This window comes from Phyllostomus hastatus, unplaced genomic scaffold (assembly GCF_019186645.2).
Source record: "Phyllostomus hastatus isolate PE091 unplaced genomic scaffold, TTU_PhHast_1.1 phas_contig_16, whole genome shotgun sequence".
Classification (NCBI taxonomy): Eukaryota; Metazoa; Chordata; class Mammalia; order Chiroptera; family Phyllostomidae; genus Phyllostomus; species Phyllostomus hastatus.
This window is the reverse complement of record NW_025333643.1, coordinates 20941969-20961984: the sequence shown is the minus strand read 5'-3', so window position 1 is coordinate 20961984 and position 20016 is coordinate 20941969. Positions and strand designations below refer to the sequence as shown.

At 39.8% G+C, this 20016-nt stretch overlaps 1 protein-coding gene across 2 annotated transcripts in view; it reads left to right on the top strand.

Annotated features, from left to right (window-relative positions):
- PRICKLE2 (prickle planar cell polarity protein 2) overlaps positions 1-20016 on the top strand; it is a 347805-nt gene that overhangs the window by 187771 nt on the left and 140018 nt on the right. The gene's annotated exons all lie outside the window — the stretch shown is intronic.

Genomic DNA, 20016 nt, shown 5'->3' with positions numbered 1-20016 from the left:
TTACTCCTTGGTAGATTTCTATAATTAAGCAACTTTGGGTTTATTCATTTATTCTCTCTGAATTAGGGGTGGAGATTGGGGAGAGACCCCCTCCTCTTCTGGCCTTCCTTCCTCTGTGTAAGGGAATCAATCTATAGGATGAGAAAGCAGTTGGGGTATAGTTAGCTGGAACCTTGCTCTTCCAGGTCAGGACTTGGTGAGGACTGGGATCATACAAATCTGGGATGTCTGAGGTATCCTGGGAAAGTTTAATACCAAAATAATTCATAGGGGTTGGGGGAGATTTGTTTAAAAGATGTAGTTTCAGTTTTCTGCCCATCTGTCCCTAGTCTGTTCATGTGTGTGTACCTAAGCTAGAAGTTGAGATCCCAATGCAGAGGGTCAGAGGTTTTTTGGTTTTGCTTTGTTTTTTAAAGATGAGGCAGCTGGAAGAAATGCCTTTCAAAATTGGAGCAAAGTCTGATGCATGGATTGCCAAACTCCCTTTCCACCCATATTAAATTATTTTGGCTCTTAGGGGCCCTCTTTGCTGGGCTGGCCTTTATTTACACTTGTTTAGATAGTGTGAATCATTTGTATACTTTGGGTCCCCTGCTTTCTGCAAACAGATGTTTTTATCTGTGCAACTTAGTTGAGTAATTAGATAGATGAATATGGTCCTGTATGTACAGAGAGAACAAATACCACTTGGAGAGGATTTGGACCTTTCCTTCTCAAATCATCAATTGCCAAACCTTCCCAGCTGTTGAGCAATTCAGATAAAGGTGTCAAGTGAGCCTAGCAGTGAAGAATTTATATATATATAGCTAATTCTGTTCATTCTACAATAAAACATCTTCCCATGGGGCCAAAAAGTTGGGGCCGGGAGAGTGAAGCTTATAAAAATGATCCTGTGTTCTTAGTCACTGACTACCCAGCTCTCCCTGGATTTCTGAGAACCTGCCAGGAGAAACTGTTGACTGGGTGGAAGTTTCAAGAAATGCAGAACAGAAATCAGTACAAGCACTCCTTGAGCGACTTTTATTTCTGTTTGGAGGAAAAGAACACTTTGTTAGAATAACAAATCGTGGCTGCTTTTCAAGAGCAGAAAACAGTTCTTGTTCTAAAGGCAGATTCATTTTAAGAGTGTGAATCATTTGGTTTAATTTTTTTTCCTCTTGTGGTGGAGGCTTGGAGATGATTAAATGCCCTGTCTGCAGGAAATTACCAGGAGATTTGAGTATTTTCCTGAATCAGCCTCAGATGGTACACAGCTTTGGGTGTAATACAAGAAAGCTCTGGTACTGGGCAATCTTTCTGCAGTGATGTCTTCAAACTCTCTCAGTCTTCCAAGGTTCTCCATCAACAAACCTTTTATATTTTATTTTTCGGCTTCCATTTAAGAAACTAAACTCTCTCGTTCCCTTTATAAGCTTTTTAAGATGGAACTTATTTTGAGGACAGTTTTATCAAGCCTCATTGCCCTCCTCCCACTAGCCTCAACAGGAAAAGGTCTTGGCTCCTTTTCCCAAGATTTCCTTTAAGCAAGGATTGGTATCCTTAGGGACACAGATGTCTCAAGGAATGAGAGATGCAAAGGTTTGAACTATTGCTCACCAATTTGGTGATGACATTTATGGTCTTTGGTAAGCCATTTGCAGACAAGGTGAAGTGGTTCTGTGTTGAGTTTACCCTAAATTGCATCAGCAATATGGAAAATGGACAATTAAAAGACTCTGAGGGCAACCAAGGGACACAACTGGTTGCTTTGTGTGGATGAACTTCCAGAGAGTTGCATTTTTTAATAATTTGGAAAACTAAGTCTTAGAGATGCTGTGCTCCCCGGGCTATTTTTCTTAATCTTTCCTGAAAGGTACCCAGTCACATTAAGCATTTCCTAGCTGTATAATCAAATAGGAGAGCTCTGGGCAAATACAAACTCAGTGTGATATTCTGATGTCAATGAGAGGAAGCAGAGGGAAGAATTGTTTTGGGTGCCAGAACATAGAATGGTAATCCTTGTTGAACATGATGAACTTTATGGGAATCAAAGTGAGAGTTTAAACATAATTTTCTTAAAAAGTTTGCTATTTTTTATTTTCTCAAACACTAAATGGCAAGGGATTCTTTTTCAGGATACTTAGCATTTGATTACCATGCAGTTTTTGGGGTGACCTTCTTTTTTCATAACGTGATTCTCTGTGTGACAAGCAGAGGAAAACTCATATTTGTTAAGATTGTATTTGGATGTCTTCCAGGTGAATGACAGGTGTAGTTAGGGGTGGCAGAGGAAACAGACAGACACAGATACTGTGGGACTCAATGTCTGGGAAAATTCACGAATGATTTCCCTGCAAATTTAGTCCAGAGGCCTCTGAGAATTGCTTCACAGTTGACTTTTACCAGCCAGCCTGTGTATAGAAATCATTCTCCCTATCATGAGGGTCTCCCCCATCATAGTGCACCTTCCCAGGCAAGTTGCCAGTCCACAGGGAGTGTATACATGATACTGCTTATCACAACTTGGAAAGTTTTCCTCATACTCCTACTTCTTAAAAAAAAGGTAAGAAAAACTGTAACTGCTTGATTTCTTGGGAACATTTGCAAAAGATTACTTTGCATTCACCTAGGCTGCTGTAATTACTTTTTTTATTTTAATTTTTCCAATCATTGATGCTCTATTCAGGCTTCTGAAGTTGAATAAATAGCTATTGAGTTGGATTTCAGATAAATTCTAATTTTGAGCACTAGGCTGTCCAGCCTGGAAAAGAGGTCTATATTTGCATATCATAAATGATAATAGTAATAAACAGAATGAGAGCTATTCACTTACTGAGATTTTTGCCAAGCACAGACTAAATGTCTTATGAATCTTTCTTAGACTTTCCTATACATAAAAATATCCTTCAGAGTCTGTTTCCATTGGTCTGTGGTAAGACATGGAAATCTGCAATTTTTTTAACTTTTTCTTTTAATATTTTATTTATTTATTTTTAGAAGGGAAGGAAAGGAGGAAGAGAAGGAGAGAAACATTGATTGGTTGCCTCTAGTACATACCCAGGCTGGGGACTCAACCCACAATTTAGGCACGTGCCCTGACTGGGAATCAAACCAGTAACCTTTCGCTTTGCAGGACAACACCCAACCCCCTGAGCCACATCAGTCAGGGCTGAAATATGCACTTTAAGATACATCCCTAGTAGGACCTTGGACTCTACCTTGAAACACACTTTGCTTTTTGTCCATTATTGTTTGAAGTCCTCACAATAACTCTATGGAATAGAGCCATTATCATCCCTGTTTCACAGATGAGGAGGAGTGGTCTCAGAAAGGTTTAGTAACTTCCGTAGATTACACAGCTCATAAGTGGCCATGCAGGGGAGCTGAACCTGTGATCATCAAATGCCAAAGTTCATGTGATCAAATGTATGTTCTGGGTAATTGGGGGTCTTCTCTTTACAATTTGAACCTAGTAAACTATCCCTTGCCCAAGACTGTCTGCTGAAGGACCCTCTCCACAATGTTAGCATTCAGTAGATGTCAGTCCATGAGGTCTTTTTATGTGGTCTGCTGTGGCAGACTATAGAGAGACTGCACAGAGGTTTGGGCACTAATGCTAATACATGGGGAGTGACCAGCTCATTGCCTTGAGTTCTCCAACTGCTGAACTAAGACAACTCATGATCAGATTGATTCCTTTGTGAAGTGTTTTCAATTCACACAGCTTTCAGAATCCTTAAAGCAGCTCTGCCTCCTTCACTAGGCCCTTCCACAGTTCCCAGCGCCACCTCCTTTCTGCTAGCCATACCCTTCCTTCAGAATTCTCCCTTAAGACCCTTCCCAGAGCACCCACCCCAGAAGATTGAAGCCTTTTCCTAATGCCCATGACAGCCTACCAGCAGTCCCGTTTCCTCCCTCTGCTGTCTGCAGAAGCTGCTCCTTCCCTGGATAGAATCCTATGAACAGCAAATGCAGAGGCAACATTGTGAGAAGAGGTAGAGATGACAAGGAGTCTCATTTAGGCCCCTTTCTTGATTCTCCTCAATCTGACCTCTTACTTGACTGTGTCAGTCGACTCTCATCTTCAGTGCATAGTACCTGCCATCTAGGAGGGGCTTACAGACTTGAATGACTATTTGTACTTCAGTGTCTGACATAAACTGCAAGAAAATTATTAATGAAAAGTTTAAAAATTATTTTTATTGCTCACTCTCATCCTTTTCTCATCTCCCTCTTCCTTCTTAGGGGATAGAAAGACTAATGTGCTTCTTGACCACACTGAGTCCATGTATGCAACATTTCTGAGCCTCAGATTTTTATTTTATTTTATTTTATTTTATTTTAACCAAGGTCAGTGATAGTTGCCTTTTGCAGAGGTCTGTAAAGCCTTTGGAGGAAGGTGTTATTGCAGTACGAATGAGGCATAAGTGTTTCATCACCTTTTAAAAATTACATCCCAGCTAATGTATTTCTTTGAAGACCCAGAGCTTCTGAACTCTCCTGCCAAGGAAGTCTGATCAGATGCAGCTGCTGCCCTGGGAATTGTCTTGAGATGCAAAGATTTTTGAGATCAGCTACACCCCCCACAAATGGCTTTGGAACTCAGAGAGCAGTAAACATGTATATATTTTGATCTGTTAGAGAGAAACCTGGCCAGAGAAAAAAGGCTGGTCTAGATATATAGTGCCCCAAGCTTCCTCCCCTTCCTGTTCTTAAAGGCTCTCACCCAACATGGTTACCTGTGTACTCATTTAAAAATCAGGGTGAAGGATTGTGTGTTCTAGAAATGGGGAAAAAACTAACAGATATCAGAAGGGGTGAGGATGTACTTCCTTGGGCAGGAAGAGAATAATATAGGCATTTTTGAAAACCCACTAGCCATTGTTTATTTATTTGGACTATTCATCAAGTTACTAGGACAGGAATAGTACAGAGGTTTCATTTGCCTGGAGCTCTGGTTAAGGATTACGGAGCCCTTTCAGCTCTAGCAACAGTGTGGTGATTGATTAGCAATATCTATGAGAGGCAAGAAACATCTTTGATTTTGTACATAAAGAATTCATGATTGTTACATTTGGAAGGGCCCATGGAGATCATCCATCCAACTCTTGATCTGGTAACTACTATGTCCTGCTTTTTTGGGCTTTAGAAAAATAATCATGAAAAAATAAAGTAATAACCTTAAATTTTTAGGCCTTTCTTCCCTCATGGGTCTCATCAGTGTTTTCAGCATGGTATACTGTAGCGCATCCTGGGAATGCCCCATGGGGTCCTCCAGTTAAGTTTGGAAAATTCCATGTTACCCTCTCCTCTTCTCAAAGACACATATAGCGTAATAAACATGTTAAAGGTCCTAAGATGTCAAGCTGTAAAGAAATCTGTCTGACATTACTTCCCAACACTGTTTGACCCCAGGATACTTTTCAAGAACACCTGTTGCCCTCTTATAGAACATTCTTTAGGTGTTGCTGTATAATGTTTAGATAATGGATAGTATATGAGGTTTGTCCAGAAGGTATCCAGCCATATACTATGAAGAATAGAGACAGTTATTGAAGAAGATACAAGAGACATTGTACATAGAACAATGGCACCTTAGTCCCCTTCAAAGTCAGCACTTTGGAACCCCACACATTTCTCCTAATCACCATCAGCTGCCCCATCATATTCTCCTGAATCTCATTGATGGTCTGAAATCTCTCCCCTTTCAAAGGTGATTTTAGTTTAGGGAAAGGCCAGAAGTCACAGGGCACCAAATCTGGGCTACAGGGGGCTGAGTCACCTGAGTAATTTGATATTTTGCAAAAAAACTCTGCATAAGATGTGAGCATGGGCAGGTATTTTGTCATGATGAAGCTGCCAATCACCAGTTGCCCTTAGCTATGGCCTTCTGAGTCATCCAGTAGTTTCCATGGAAGAATGTTCAAGCTTAACTCAAAATTTGATGCATATTCACTGTTCACTGCTTTACTTCCTCAGTCACTTTGAATGTGACATCCACACAGTACACATGCTCATTCAGTGTCATCTACTGCCCCCACTGACTAGTACAGTGAAGTCATCATTATTCATGTATGCACATTCCAGTCCACTCTCCTTGGCTGCAAGTTTACACTGATGTTGCAAAAACATTCTTGTTATAATAACAATGACTGGACTCTTTCCAGACAGACCTCTTATTATGGTGGCTTAAAGCAACAGAAATTTATTTTCAGTTCTGGAGACCAGAAGTTTTAAAACCAAGGTGTTGACAGGACTGTACTCCCTTCAGAGACCCTAGGAAGGAATTTATTCTTCAAGTTCCTGGTAGCTGCCAGTCATCTGTAGTTTTCCTTGGTTTGTGGCCACATCACTACAATATCTGCCTCCATATTTCATACCTGTGACTATCTCAAATCTCCCTCTGCCTTTACCTTATGAGGACATTTACAGTGATAGTTAGGACCTACCTGGATAACCAGGATAATCTTCTCATTCCAGTATCTTTAATTATATTTGCAAGGGCCCCTTTGCTAAACAAGATGACATGGACAGGTTCCAGGACTTAAGATACATATTGTTGGGGGACAATTTTTTAACCAATCAACAGGGATATATTGATTTGAGAGTCAAGAAACCTGGGTCAGCTTTTCCAAGATATCCCCCACCACCACCCTGGCCACATGGGGAAGCAATGAGAATGCTTAAATCAGGAGTTAGAATCTCAGTTTCCTTGACTATAAAATGGGATGTAATTGCCCATACTTCATGGGACTGTTGTGAAGATTAAATGAGATAATACTTGTAAAGTGCTTAGCACAGGTGAATGCTGAGTAAATATTAGCTAATTACTATATTTATTTGTACTATTGCTACTGCTGAGACCACTGTTACCATATTCCTTCTCTCTGAACCAACCTTATGGTCAAATGAAGTGATATGGGCTACTCCATCCCAAGAATAGCCAGGGCTTTTTTCAGAACTAGCAAACTATGGTTTCTGATCTCTCAAAGGCAACCTTGTAATTTTGAAATCTTTCACTAAAGTATAATATACATATAGGAAAGTAAACACATCATAGGTTTTCAACTCAATGAAATTTTATAAACTGGACACACCCACCTGTGTTGCCAGCACATGGGCTAAGAGTCCAATGTCATCAGTGCCCAGAAGCCATTCTGTGTTTCTTCTTCCATCCTCTGAACACGAATCACTACCTTTGCTTCTAGTATCATAGATTTTGCCTTTTCTTATACTTTAATGAATAGAATCAAATAATAAGTACTCTTGTATCTGGCTTCTTTCACTTAACATTCTCCTTGTGAGATTTAATCATTTTGTTGTATATAGTTGTAGATCATTCATTTAGTTTGTTGTATGGTGTCCCATTGTTAAGTAGATCACAATTTATCCATTCAGTTGCTTATGCACATTTGATTAGTTTTAGTTAGAGGATATTACAAAGAATGCTGTTATAGACATTCTAATACATATGAGGGGGACCCAAATAAAACCCCAGAATTATCTTCCAGAGGTCAGGCTGCTTGTAGTAGAGGCTTCTACAGCTAGGTGAGTGTTCTAGGAATCCATCTGTATCAGTGTGCTAGCTGGCGTGGTTGTGACAGGCTGCATTCAGCTTCAGTGAATTATTTTTGAAGACTCAGTGCATAAACTATCATTTCATGATAGTTTAATTACCTGCCTACACTACACTTAGTGTTCAGCAGTTTTTGGCCAAAAAGTGGCATGACCCCCGTGCTCCACCCTCCCTATTCACCCTCTTTCTCCCCCAGTGACTTCTTTTGTTTGTTTGTTTCCCTGGGTGAAAAAAGTGCTCAAAGGGAAATGTTTTGCTGATATGGAAGAGATGAAACAAAAACCAGCAGAAGCACTAAAAGACATCAAAATCAACATGTTCAAAAACTGTTTTGAGCAGAGGAAAAAATATCTTATTAGGTGTATTGTATCAAATAGAGAGCACTTTGAAGGTGACTGAAGTTTAAACATGTAAGAATAAAAACACATTTTTTAATAAATAAATTCCAGGGTTTTTTGGTCCCCTTTGTATCTTTGGGGAGCACATATAATGCTGAGACAAAATTCATGTTACTTTTAATCAAGAACGCTCCCTCTGACCCCACCCCAATTGTCTGCTTCAGATGCTTTGCAACATGAAGAACTTCTCATATCCAAGGATGATGGCTGATTTAAAGGAACTGAGATCTTTCCCCAGCCTACCCAACACTCTCCTAAATCACTGGCCAAGCCCATGTTTCCTCGATGTGTTGAAATCTTGTGAATCACCACGCTTTCCGGCCTTCCTGCAGTGGGATGCTAGGAGTGGATGTGGTCATTTTGAAGGAGTCAACACCTGGCCAGAGACACAACTCTACCTCCCAGTGTCCCACTCAGTGCTACCTCATTCATCTACTCCCACCCCCCACTGCCAGTGCCAACTCAACCCTTTGTTCCCTTATGCCATAAAAGAGAAATGTTGGGCCATAAACATCCTTCTCCATCTTCATCTGGGGCCTCCACTGAACCAATCCTACACCCCCATGTCATAATCCCAAGCCTGATAGTATTTGAACAACCAAAACTATTTTACAGATTTGAGCATGCTCAACTGAAGGTTGGGGGCAGAGGGTGGAGGAAGTATCTGGCACAAACTGGCAGTATAATGTGGGCATGAACTAGAAACTTGGCACCATTGCCAAAAAGGTTGAGAACTGCTGGTTTAACTCAGCCATATAATTTTCTTTTAGTTGGGGAAAGTCATAACTGATGCTTTAACTGTTCCTGGTTGAACTGCTCCCCAAGTTGAGTTTGGTGATAGATGAAGCATTACTACCATGTGATGAATGGTGGAATCATATATGTGGCTTTGTCCAGTGTTCCATTAATTTGTACCAGATTGGCAATTTATACATGTCAAATCTGGAATTAGGTGGAGAAATATAGGATGAATATTAGGCTCAGTTACCAAAACATTCCAGAGAGTCTAAATGAAATTAGGCTTGTTTTGTCCATTTGTCTTATCCATTTTGCCCTACATTTTTCATTTTTGTTTTTTGAGTAGATGGCCTTAAAAATAATACATCTACATCAGGGAGAGTGGGGGGAGGCTTGGGAAACAATACATTTTAAGTGTCTTTGTTGTAGTTTCCTGTTTATTTTTTATGCCTGGTGACCAAGAAGTAGGAAAGAAAGTGGAGAAGCTTGGAAAGAGTGAGGCTGACTCTGGAAGATTTTTTTATCTGTTTGTCACCAAAGAATTAATTCATACTTTCTGTAGGACTATAATACCTCACAAAAATAAACAAATAATTGAGTAACCTCAGTGCTAGAGTCTTTTGGAGATTTAATTATAACAATAGCTATCATTTATTTTCTATGTGACCAGTAATATTTGGGACTTTTCAACATCATAGGTCAACAATATTTTCTGTCAAAACCAAAATAGTAAATATTTCAGGTTGTGTGAGTCAAGAGGCAAAATAGAGGACAGTATGTAGGTACTTATATAACACAAAAACAGATTTTCACAAAAAATATTTTGTGAAATTGAATATATCTCTTTTCTACTAATAAAGAGGGAGTAAGGATTAGAGTTACAGTTCCCTATCATCAAGCTGATTGCAAATATTCATCTCTAAAAATCACTGTTAGCTCATGGCCTATACAAAATCAGGTCATGGACTGGGATTTAGTTTTATTTACATTATCACTAAGCCTTCTTTATCATTAATCTGGGCTGCACAAGACAGAAAAAAGTCACCAATGATACAAATGAGTTAGATATTTCTTCCTCTCCCTGTAAGAAGTGTAGAGGTGGCTGTCTGTGTAGGGTTGGTCTGGAAGCTTCACTCTATCAGAATGATCCAGGTTTCTTTCTTCCTGTGCTGTCAATCTCAGCCTATGGCTTCATTCTCAGAGTTATTCCATGATCCCAGCTGCTGCCACCACATCAGCATTCCATGCAGCAAGAAGAGAGGGAGAAAGAAGTACACATCTACTCTTTTTCAGGAGACTTCTCTACATCCCACCCCATCCTACTACCATCTCCTTGGCTGGACTTGGTCACATGACTCTTCGTCCCTGCAGAAGAGGCTGGGAAATGTAGCTGTTTACTCCAGCTGTTAGTGGGCTCAGACCTCAATGGGAGCCTTGCTGCTGGGGGACAGGACATTGGGATAAGTAACTAGAATTCTCTGCCATATGTAATAAGAGCAGAAAGTGAGTCTTGCAGAGATTACCATCTTCCCCAAGGCCTTGTGATAGCAGACTTGGATTTGAATCATGTTTACCCAACTCTACAGCCTCCCCTTTCTCTCCCTGTGTCTCCTCAAGCATTGGGGAGGGTAGACATGTGTAATATTAGGAATGAAGTAATGGGTGACTTGTATCGTTGCTTCTTGAAGGGATGCTCCCAAAGTAGCTATAATGAAGGATGGCAACCATCATCAATCAGTGGAAAGCCCTGTGAAGGCTGGATGAGGGCAGATGGCTGCAGTTGAAGCCAAAATAGGTCCTCCTGCTTCCCCTTAAACATCAATGTATATCTTGAGATTCTCCCAAACCTTCTCTTCAGTCACATAGAATAGGAAATAAGTGTATGGCCAAAAAGCTCAGACATGCATGCAGAGAGAAACCACTTTGAGTGAAAGGAAAGACACGGGAGCTAAAAAACAGTGCCTAGGCATGTGGCCTTAAAAAGTGACCCTATTCACTACTATGGTTCAGAATTTAGCCAAATAGGTTCACAACTTTATATCCTAAATGGGAAGCTGGTGGAAGGTAGATATGTGGCTTGTTTCCTTCTGTATATGACTTATACTACAAACAACTACACATGTATGTAGAAGGAATCTGAAACCTTATATCTATAGGTTGGAATATGTATGTGTGTGTGTGTGTGTGTGTGTGTGTGTGATATATAGATATGGATGTCTAGCAGTTGGAACCTTTTGAGGGTTTGCTAAGTACCAAATCACTTATCTTACATAATCTCACAATAGTCTTTTTGGGGCACCATCATCATCTCCATTTTTAAGATAATTAACTCAATGTTGAGAGGTTAAGAAACTTGCCCAAGACAACACAACTGGTAAGTAGCAAATGTAGACAGTTGGACTTGAGTCTTCACTTTCAACTCTACTATTTCTGACTGTAATACTTAATTCACCCTGTGAGATAAGAGCTATAATAGCATTTTCAACAAAATAAAAGGAACTACAACAGAACAAATGATAAATTTTGACTTGGGAAGGACAGAGAAGTTTTCTAAGAGGTAGTAACATTTGAGCTGGACATAGAATGACAAGGATCATGTGGGTGGGAAGAATGAAAAACACTGAGAGAAATTATTGTTGGTCAAATATATAATATACTATTATAATAAATAACAAGCCCTGGCTATTTAGTAGGTAAGAACTAAATTCAGGGGCCTTGGTTGTTTTTTTTTTCCTTCCTCTGACTACACCATCATGGTATAAATAGCTGATCTGTGTTCCTGTGGTAGCTTCTTATCTAGCTCTGTTTCAGTCTTGTCTGTCACACTGAGGGACAGGAGCAAATCCTCTTGCTAGAATATGACTTGTATCCAGTTTTGCCAGTCTGGTGGAATTGAGTTGTTTATTCCTATTTCTACTATATCAATGACTTCAATTTGTCTAAACCTATCTGTGTGGTAGTGTAAAGCAATAAAGTTCATAAATAAAAGAGGAGGTGAATGTAGGTTTTAATAATGAGGCTTCTGTTTAATCGCATCAGTAAGCTAAGGAAAGAACCATTAAATATTTATTGAATTGTTGCATTAACATTTTCACTGTGCCTGCTGTGGACACCAGAACTCTCTGGAGAGCACAGTTGTTTACCACCAAGCAGTAGAGGAGAACTGTGGCCATACTGAAACATTCACCTCTATTGTCACCAACCTCTCTCCATCTTAGGGCCCCGAAGAGACTACGTTAATAATCACCAGTTGCTTGAGGAGACTTTGTTGACATTGAAGAGAGTGAGACAGTAGTGCCCAGGTGTTGATGAAGCACCCACAGGCACCCCACCATGGAGCTCTCAGGAGATCAACCAGCAGACCCCATACACATTCCAAACTGCCTTTGATTTTCTCCAAGGCCACTGTTTCTTGAGATTTTGTTTATGATTAGTTTAACCATGATAAACCACAGTAAGATATAGGTCCTTGGCTCTTCTCTTTTTTTCTATCTTCTGAGTTGAAAGAGCTTTTTCAATGGGACTGCATTGGCCTGGGTGAGAGTGGTTGCCTTCCAACTGAGCCCTGCTGTAGGTCTTGAGCTGGTCGAGTAGTCAGTTATTATGCATTAAAAAGTAATTCGCTATCTAGAGTAGTGAACCCATGTGTTATTTTTAGGCCAACCTTTTAATTTATGTGGCATGTGAGAACAGAGTTTCTCATGTGAACTTCTGAAGGGTTCATGGAAGAATAACCAGGGTAGGGGGTGGAGTAGCAAGCAGGGGAAGGACTCTGAACAACGTTGTGATGATCCCATAGATCAGTAGTTTTGAACAAGAGCTTTAGAGTTAAACAGTTCAGAAGTTCAAATCCCAGCTCTGCCTCCTCCCATTTTGATGATGATGAGTGTATGAGTTTGAATCTGAAGTTTCAGTCTCTTTACCTAAAAAACAGATTAATTATGGTCTACCTCAACAAATGGTTGTGAGGACAAAATGAGATAAGGCGCTTAAATCCATTAGCATAATGTGTGATATGTTGGCATGGTGTAGAATATGTCTATTACTTTTTTTTAAAGACCATCTTGGGTTGATTCGAATGCATTCTTAAACACTTTGCTATAATGTCTCCAGTGTGTTCCCTTAAAATGTGAGTTCACCCATCAGAAGGTCTGACCAGACAGGCAATAAATCATGTCTCCATGAAAACCCACATCCTTAGACGGTACATCAGAGCAATGAGGTATGTCTCTAGTGCTCACAGATGTGTCCCCAAAGCCTAGAACAGAGCCTGACATATATTAGGAGCTTAGTAAATATTTGCGGACTACTGTATGAACTAGAATTCAAGATGTGAAAAGTTACTAGTTTAAACCACCAAGTGTAACTGGGTTGCTCTGCAACAAAAGAAATACCAATCTGGGTGAAGGAGTCCAGGCGCACACTCAAAAACTGAAAATTTCAGATTTGCAAATCAAGATGAGCAGCAATGAGTAACAGACCCCCATGTGTGAGCAAGTCCCTGATCTCTAACAGCTCGCCATCCTTCCCCACCATGCATGCAAAATGTGCTCTCTGCCTCTGAACAGGGGACCTTTATTTTTTATTTTTCAATTACGGTTGACATACAATATCATATTATTTTTGCTGTACAACACAGTGATTAGACATTTATGTAATTTATGAAGTGACTACCCTGATATGCCTAGTACCCATCTTACACCATACCTAGTTATGGCTGCTTCTCTCCACCAGTGAGCTGCTGAACATAGACTTGGAGGACATGAAGCATGCTGATACCAATGAGGTGTCCCAGGTTAGAGACCTGCACATACAGAGCATTCCTGGTGCCTTGAGGGACAGAAAAGAGGAGGACCTTGAGGCTGGAACATGGGTTGGTGAGCAGGGGAGGGAGGATGCCAGAGCATGTTAGACTCTGTTGTCCTGGAAAAGGTTTGACTTTCACTGTATGCTAGAAGAGGGCTTCACACACTATAGGAAATCAGGCATCTCTCAGCTGCAAAATTCATATTCTTAAGTCAAACCAGTATAAGCCAAAAGGGAATTTATTTGCTTGTGAAAAATGAGAATTCTGAAGGTTGGAGCTTGTTTCAGGTACTGTTGGATGAAATGTTTTTACACAGTGTCATAGGGGTGTTCTCTCTTCTCTCATGTATATACTCCTTTGTACTGGCTTTATTGCTTCCCACCTGCTCCCAAAATGACCTCAGAGAGCCATGATCTCAGGAGTGAGACATTCTCACTCTTCCAGTGTCCTAGTCAGTGCCCTTTCTGCCCCTCCCCACACACCCAAACTGATTGTCCCTGACTTGACAACACACACTCAGGGACTGACCAAGGGCAGAGGAGGGCAGTGTAGGATGCTCTGTTTGGTTAATTTGGGTTATGTGCCCAGTTGCTGCCAAAGGAAACTTGGCCTTTCTATAGCCCAGGGATTTCCAACCAGTGTGATCACGCTTCTCTCTCCCCTGGGGGAAGTTTGTCAACTTCTGGAGACACATTTGATTTTCACAACTTGCTGGGGGATGTTCCCGACATTCTGTGGGTAGAGGTGAGGGATGCCACCAGGCTGCCACATATCCGACAGTGCACAGGAGAGTTCCACAACAAAGAATTATCCAGCTCAGAACATCAGTAGCTGAGCAATTGGGTAGTCCCCCATAAGGACATAGCTCCACAAGGACAACTGTAATGCATACGCAATAATGGCCTGACTCTCATGGCCTCCCATAAAACTTGCTGATTGGTGACACTGTGGTTCACAGGTAAAACCAGTGTTTGCTTTGGTGGTAAAGGGAAGGGAAGCAGTTGTGGCATTTGAAATTCCAGGTTCAATTCTACCTATGCTTCTTAAGAGTTAACAGGTCTTGAGCAAGTCATTAAATTTCTGTTTTCTTTTCAGGAAAATGGATGGGGAAAAGCCCTGTGTCACCCAGTGGCTGGGAGGGTTGAATTAGAAATGTCACATGCCTGCAATTTGTAAACTGCTAAACTATACAAGTAGTGCATTCTAGTAGACAACCTGTTGTGTGTGAGGCACTGTGCTTCGCAATAGTTCCACAAGCCAGCCTCTGCCCTCAAGGAGCATCCACTACAATATGGGTGATAGGGACAGGTGATACTTAAAATACAAGACAGCAAGTAGAAAAGTACCCCCAAAATGTGGGAGAGGTTCACACCTGGACAGCAGATTGTTCTGGGATGGAACAGAATGGATGAGCTGTAGAGTTCAAGGGAAAGGGCTGAGTAGTCTTCAAGGCACTGATTGTGCAGTAAGGAACAGTCCTTTGTGCGGTTTATTGGTGAGTAATAGTCTTTCCCACTGAGCCTGCATTTGACAAAACTGTCACTGGTCCCACCATTACTGCAGCTACTGTTCTTTTCTTGGTTTGTTAATGTATGTATTTTATTTTATGGAAAGGGGAAATATTGTCAGAGTTTCAGAGATAGTGAATCATACTGAGGAAGAATTTAATGTATTTGTAAATCATAGGAATTTACTTTTAATCACAGCCTTAAATTGCTGATTTTGGTGAGTAATCAAAAAAGAATTACGCTTAAGAGTTAAATTCTTGACTCACTTTTTCACCTTCACTTAAATTCTGTTACTAGCCAAGGTAGTGTGTTATCATGGTTTCTGTGGAATCTACTATTATTGTTTGATTCTGTTACATAAGAGAGTCCATCCGGATAAAAGATTTGTCATATTTTGCAAAATTGAATAGTGGGAAGGGATAGTGTTTTTTAAAATGAGGTTACATATTATGAAATAAAGAGATAATGTTTCTAGATTATCCAGCTGGATTTTCCAGCTGGATTTGTCTCATTGGCTTCACCTTTCGAGCCTTTGATGTGAATGATTTGTGTGGTTCAAGTCACCACCTGCCTGACAGCTAGAGACGTTGACCTTTTGCTGTTTATGTCACAGACTTTATTATTCACCTGCACCTTACTGCATATGTGGGTGTCCCCACATCACATCCGTCTGCTGGTTGCACATTAATTAACTTCTTCCTGCCCTTCCTGATTGGAAACTTACTGAGGAAGGAAGGTGATTTCCCTTTGGAGTTGACTGGCAAGTTTGTTTGTTTATTTGTCTAATTATTTGCCACTTGCTCATTATTAAATGCTTTCCTTGAAATGAATAAAGAAGATTGAAGTGGAGTTAAACAGTTTTGTGCCAAGAGAGATCATTAGCAAGAACTTAGTGGGAATGACCCACGAAAATTAAATGATGTTCAGTGAATTATTTCTGATGTGCATTTTAATTTTCATCTGGTGAGATAGTGGGCTGCCTTTTTAAGTATATGTGCTCAGATTTCTATTGCAAAAACTTTCAGTGAGTAAAGTTTCAGTTACATAAGTTTTATAGAGGACCATTGAATTTTAACAGCTGTCAGGTTTCCTGACCCATCTAAGGAATGAACAGCTGATTTCTCAGTTGGTGACAGGCTGGTGAAAACCAGTCCAAACTCACAGTCACTTCGATCTCAAAATGATTTTACACAGCCACTTTTGAGGCCCATTAGAAAATGAAATTCCATGCTGTAACTCCTAATTAAATTAATATTCTTCATTAAGAATCAATTTAAGTTGTCAGCTCAGGAGTATCCCACACCTGAAGGTCTGTCTCATGTGAAGTCTTTACATCTCAGCACACTGCTAAAGAAACTTCTGAGGGAAAGCAGTTAATTTTATTCTATGTCATGGTTAGGGCCCAGGTTACTTAAATTATGACCTACAGTACTTAAATCTGTACACTCCTTCTTTTCAAATAGTGTCTTATTAAGTATGAGGAAAATTTTTTAGCCTTGCTCCTAACTACTGCAAAATTTTGCATAGCTAGACAATGGAATCAAAAGGATCCACCTACAATTAAAGCCTAATTCAGTTAGCTACAAGAGGTTATATATGATGCAAGACAAAGAGATTACAAAAATAAAATGTCTTTATTCCCTGAGGATAATAGTCATTTTGGAATATTACTCTTTTAAAATCAGAATGCTTAAAGGTAATCTGTAGCCTATAAATACATACATAGCCAAGTAATATAAATAGGATGGTGCCAACTAAAAAAAAACTTCATTGTATCTTCTGTGCACAATGAAATGCATGCATAGTAATAGCTCTAATGATTAAACTATATCTTAGGAGCTTTCTGTTCAAATCAGAAAAAAATGTACTATAGATCATATGATATATGATCTGATCAGGGAGCCTGGCCTGCTGGAGCAGGATTCTGTACTGCAAACTGACCAAATCAGGAAGCTAAGATCTTAAGAGCAGCCCTGCCAGGTGCTGTTAGCCAGCATTGTGGATGTGAACAAGTCACATCACCTGTTTTGGTTTCAGGATTTGTATATAAAAATGAGATGCTCAAATATGTGATCCCAAATATGATTTTCACAAAAGGCACTCCAGATAGACCCATAAAGACCTTCCTGTGAATAACTATTGATAAGCCTTGAATGAGCCATGTGGCTAGATCATGCCTCTTTCTCAGAGATTCCTCACTGCATTAAGGGGTAGGACAACTCAGAAAAAGCCAAGAACTTTATAGGGGCACTTTTGACCAGTAATTTTACTGAAATGAAAGCAGGGACATATCATGAGAGAGTAAAACAATTGTCTGTGAACTGGACTGAGCTCTCTAGAAGTGCATTTTACCGCTCATGCATAAGCATCTAATTTAGTGGTCCTTGGAGTGTGATCCCTCATGAGCAGCATCAGCCTTACTGTCACGTGGAACTTGCTAGAAATGCAAATTCTCAGGCCCCACCTACCTTGGACCCACTAACAGGAGAAACTCTGGGGTTGGAGCCCAGCAGCCTGTTGAACAAGGCTTTCAGGTGAATCTGCTGCACATTTAATTTTTAGAACCGCTGTTACAACTGAACCCAGACCACAGGCATTACAAAGTGGACAAACTAGAAGATCCAAAATGGAGGAAAGAGAATTTATTTTGATGTTAAAAGGTAGGAGTGATGTGAGGCTATGGGTTGAGTCAGGATTACCTGTTAGGATGACTAAAGTCTTTTCCAGGTCCAGAGCTCTGTTTTTAAAAGAGTTACCAAGATCCTTCAGGTGAAGTTTTAAAATGCCAACTATGGCAATGAGGTTTTCCAAAGAAAAGGGGTGTACACAGGAGGGATTTTGCTTTTAAATGATATTCTGGAGAGCCCAAACTAATAGGAAAAGTCTCCTTGAACTGTCTCTTGAAAAGAGAGAACCTCATCTTTACAGAAATACCTAGGTTATTGGCAAAACAGAGACCATGTGCTTATATAGATATCTGATCCTTTCACCCCGGCTTGCTTCTATACCTGAGAGCTCTAAAGGCAAATTCAGGGTTTCAAACCACAGAATCTTCAGCTGGAGAATGCTTAGCTGATGGTTACACTGGATTTGAATCTTCCCAAGCCTCTCTGGATTTAAATGATTGCCCTAGTTAAGGAATCATGATATCACAGTCAAAAACCCTTTAATTCCTCAGTGCATCCTCCAAAAGTCCACTGGAACACCTATCACACCTTCATGGTTCTCACTTTTCTTTAAGATCTGTTATATAGAGTGTGGTCTCTGATTCCAAATAGAAGCTGCAGTTAACATATAGGACATGGGTTTCTGAGTATGCTGAATGCTCTAAACGTAGAAAATCATAATGAGAGATGAGGGACACTTGCATGTATATAGCCTTGACTACTTCTAATCCATTATCTCCCAGTTTTTCCCACATTGAGAAACCCAGTATACCCCCATAGGTAGCTTTCCTGTCCTTCCTCATCTACCAATGTAATCCTTTCTTGAAAGTACTAGAATTTTTGGCAGGACATTTTAAAGGATTAGAATTGAACCTTTTTTAAAAGCAAGCTTTAGAAAATTGAAAAAAATCTAATATTATCTGTACAATGAACACAGTTTTTCTTTTAGAAAAATTGACTTCAAATTGTCCTATGCTTATTAGTTATTATTACTAATAATTTTTCCCATTAACATGAAGTAGCTAAATAACCTAATTCCACATTGTTTAGGCAGCATATTGATGTTGTAGTGTACATCTTTTATTGCAAAAATAATTTTGAGTGTCGGTCAAAATTTGACAGCACAGTTTTGAAGGATTGAGGGTACACTGTTGTATGCTGTGACATACTGGTTGAGAGCTATAGGTCTACTAACACCCTCACAGTAATCATGTATGTACATCATGTATGCAATTATGTATATCTTTCTATTTTGAGCTGTCATTCATCTGAGTCAAGGATTGTGCCTTAGATTTCCTGTATCTGGTGACCAAATGAGGCCAAGATCATGGTAATGTGTAGTTTATTAAAGGCATGTATGAATATATCCATCCTCTCTCTCTTTCTCTCTCTCTCTCACACACACACACACCAGCCATGTTCACCAAATCCAGGGTAACTGAATGTCAACCCCAGCCAGGAAGAGGGAGAGATCCCTTCTAAACATGACTTGATAATTATCCCCAACATTTTAAAGTGAGAGACTAATTACTGTATCAGTTTACATGACTTCCTCCACCAGCTAGCTCATTTCATAACATCCCTTAAAATGATAAGGCACAAATAAATATACAAATCGCATATCGAGATGGTATTTTTCCATTTAAATTGAGATCCCAGGGTTTCTAGCTGTGCTTACCAAGTGGTGACACAAACATTTTCACTGAGCAAAGTCAAACAACATGAGGTATTCCATGACTGGAGCTGATTTTGGTGGAATATCAAGGTCAAAATACTCTAACTTACCAAATACTGGAAAGGTCTTTGTAAACCACTACAGTGATTCTACACAAGTTAAGATTTCTTTCCTCTGGTTTGTTTTTTCCTTTGTCATTGATTCATTGCTCCATCAAAAGAATGATAAGTACTTCCCAAAAAAGACTCAACTTGTCCCATTCTACAATTTGACTGCCACAAATTGGAATACAAATATACCAGGAGACTCAAAGAGGCCACCTTATGTGGTGGAAATGATCAGTGGCATTGGAAGCAGTGGCCAAAATGTGTATTATTGGAGAATTAGACAAGGTCCTAATCAGAATTAATACCCATTTATGGACCTCAGTCTACTCATGTGATAAAATTATTAAATTTGACACCTTTCAATTCTGTTTTTCTTCTTCACAATAACTGACATTATTGCACTATTACTGGGTCATACACTCTACTAATGACTTCATCTGCATTTTTATAATCCCCAGAATAGTGGTATATGTTCAATTTTACACTCAAAGGCTCAAAGAGTTTGAGTAATTCATCTAAAACCAAATGCCTAGTAAGTGGCAGAGCTGAAATGCTGACTCAG